The sequence below is a fragment of the Triticum urartu genome, chromosome 6A, assembly GCF_056163025.1.
Source record: "Triticum urartu cultivar PI428250 chromosome 6A, HENAU_Tu73, whole genome shotgun sequence".
Taxonomy (NCBI): domain Eukaryota; kingdom Viridiplantae; phylum Streptophyta; class Magnoliopsida; order Poales; family Poaceae; genus Triticum; species Triticum urartu.
Window position 1 is genome coordinate 458,471,268 of NC_141878.1, and position 3,550 is coordinate 458,474,817.

The following is a 3,550-nucleotide window of genomic DNA, read 5'->3' on the forward strand; positions in this document are numbered from 1 at the left end:
GGCAAGAGTCCTTCTCGGACTCCAGGACCAGACGCCAGGGTTCCCGGCGTCTGGACCCAGACGCCAGGGACCCTGGCGTCTGGCCCCTGGACTCCCCAAAACTTCCTTTTGCGCTTTCCAAAAACCTTGTGGGCTTTCCCCTTTGGCCCAAATAAAGTGTTCTCGTACCCAAACATTTCGGGAAACATCCGGAACCCCTTCCGGTGAATTCCGGAACCCATCCGGAGACCAAACACTATTATCCCATATATAAATCTTTATATTCGGACCATTCCAGAGTTCCTCGTCATGCCCGTGATCTCATCCGGGACTCCGAACAACATTCAGTCACCAACATACATAACTCATATAATACTATATCGTCAACGGACGTTAAGCGTGCGGACCCTTCGGGTTCAAGAACTATGTAGACATGACTGAGACATCTCTCTGGTCAATAACCAATAGCAAAACCTGGATGCCCATATTGGCTCCTACATATTCTACGAAGATCTTTATCGGTCGAACCACAAAACAACATACGTTGTTCCCTTTGTAATCGGTATGTTACTTGCCCGAGATTCGATCGTCGATATCATCATACCTAGTTCAATCTCATTACCGGCAAGTCTCTTTACTTGTTCCGTAATGCAACATCCCGCAACTAACTTATTAGTCACATTGCTTGCAAGGCTTATAGTGATGTGCATTACCGAGAGGGTCCAGAGATACCTCTTCGACAATCAGAGTGACAAATCCTAATCTCGACCTATGCCAACTCAAGAAACACCATCGGAGACACCTGTAGAGCATCTTTATAATCACCCAGTTACATTGTGATGTTTGATAGCACACTAAGTGTTCCTCCGGTATTCGGGAGTTGCATAATCTCATAGTCATAGGAACATGAATAAGTTATGAAGAAAGAAATAACAATAAACTAAACGATCATAGTGCTAAGCTAACTGATGCATAAAGTCAATCACATCATTCTCTAATGATGTGATCCCGTTCATCAAATGACAACTCATGTCTATGGCTAGGAAACTTAACTATCTTTGATTAACGAGCTAGTCAAGTAGAGACATATTAGTGACACTATGTTTGTCTATGTATTCACAGATGTACTAAGTTTCCGGTTAATACAATTCTAGCATGAATAATAAACATTTACCATGATATAAGGAAATATAAATAACAACCTTATTATTGCCTCTAGGGCATATTTCCTTCACGGTGAACTCCGCCAAGGGGTCTGGGATGCCCAGACTTTCGCGTTCCGCGTCCTCCTTGGGCCATATGGACCTCTTCCCCATGTAACCACGGCTTCCGAGGTGGTGGCACCTCATGTTCCTCTTTTGAAGCCCCTTCATGTACTTCGACTTTTCTTTGGCAGCTTCGGCATCGCAAGCCGCCTTGAATATTTCAAACTGCTCTGCCGTGATTGTCGGATTATCCTTTACAATCTCGGAGTAGGGTTCCTTTTTATTGATGATCCAATGTTTCACCCTTACTTTCCAGGCGGCCAACGCGTCGCTAAACTTGGTCATGGCGTGTTTGTTTATCTTATTCATTGTCGGGTCTTTATCTGGATCAGTATATTTCTTTTCATCCCGGCCCGGGAACAAGAATACCTGGTGCAGCTTCTTTAGGAGGGAGGGCCTCATATTTTCTATCTTCTTTAGTTTCTCATTGTTGATGGTGGCGGTTGCCCGTACGATGCAGCCTATTTGATTGTCGTAGCACGATCGCGCTTCCTCGGGCTCTTTTGGCTCAAAATTGCCGTCGTCCACCTCTGTGACCACCACTCTAGTAGTGATGAGCTTTCTTAGGCGCTGCTGTCTCTTTGGTTTTGGTTCTATACCGGCTCCGCCAGTCTCGGCGCTAGTCTCAGTCTCAATGCCGGTCTCGGCGACGGTCTCAGTCTCCGATGTGATAGGTCGGCCTAGCAACAACAACCGTTGATCATCGGCAAGGTTCAAAAATTCGTTTGCCGCCAGGTAGACGTCGTCACAATCACCAGAACCCTCTCCTTCATCGTTGCTAGCCATATTTCCTACGATTAAATCTAGTCAATTAATTCTAGACCTAATAAAATGAATAATGACATAAAAAGGCCTATGTTTTGCAGGAACGTTGATTCCTTCCCGGTACGGCAAATCCCGGGCACTCGATATGTCCTAGTTTATAGCACAAGTCATGCCGAAATTCACGGAAAAATTTCGGCATGACCTTTGCTAAAAAAGTGGACAAATCGAGCACCTAAAATTTGCCTGAACGGAAATGAATCAACATTCTGGCAAAACATAGGCCATTCGGCTTCATTCCCTGGAAACAACAAAAGGCCATTTGGGCACAATCGAACTACTTCAATGAAAAGATATAACATGACCACTTCAATGAAAAGATATGATCAACAATAAAATTCTAGGAAGGGATCATCTTTAAAATAAAACTTGGCTAAATTCTTTTCCTTGAAAAATAGTGGTCTTTTCAAAAATAAAAAACCTTTGCAAAATGACCTCACAAATTCTGTTCTAGCTATTCCTCTCTCTCTCTCTCTCACACACACACACATTATTTTCTTTCCATCCAAATTGTTTTAAAGCAAATACTCCAACAATACTTGACCTTATTAGAAATTGCAAAGGAACTCCATTTTCTATATTCCTTCTGACCTCACCAAAATTTCCACAGCAAGACCTTAGTACCTACACCCAATTTCTTCAAAAATATTCAGGTCCATAGTCCAAATAATTCAAATTTCATTTGAATGAAATTTGGACCAGATTCAGGTCTATAGTCCAAATAATTTTTATAGCTAAATGCTACTATTTTTTGTTTATAGCCTCTATTAATTTAAAGCTAAATGCTACTATAATTTATATACCCTCTGTTAATTTAAAGCTAAATGGAATCACTATTTAGGCATTTTCATCAAAATTTGCCCTAGCTAATTTCCTAAAAAAATTGCTCATCTTTTTTTCCTAAATGCTAAAAAATGTCTACTGCCCTAAACAAATCTAGGGTTCATATGAACACCTAGGGTTCATATATATGAACATCATCAAGCAGCAACATATGAATTACCCTACCAGAGAGAGAGAGAGAGAGATGAGGGCAGGGGAGAGGAGAGGGAGAGCCTTACGGTTGCCGGCGAGGGCAGGCTCGGGCTCGGGCGGAGGCGGTGAGGTCGAGGGCGGCCTCGGGCGGCGGCGGTGAGGTTAAGGGCGGCCTCTGGCCGTGGCGGTGAGGTCGAGAGTGTGTGCGATCGACGGCGGCGACATAGGAGTTGGGGAGTTGGGGGAATAGGGGGAGAGAGGGGGCAAAGGACTTAGCAAAATTTTGAGCCCGCGCGTGGTTAAGTCAAACTAGGAGTAGCGTTGGTAGGGAAAACACGCTACGGCTAAGTTAGCTATAGCGCTTTCGACCAAAGCGCGCTACTACTACAGGAAGTAGCTATTTACTTCCTTTTTTCCTTTTATCTAAGGAACTTAGCTATAGCGCGGGAACACAAAACGTGCTACTGCTAATGTAGCTATAGCGCTTTGTGGGAACAAGCGCTACTGCT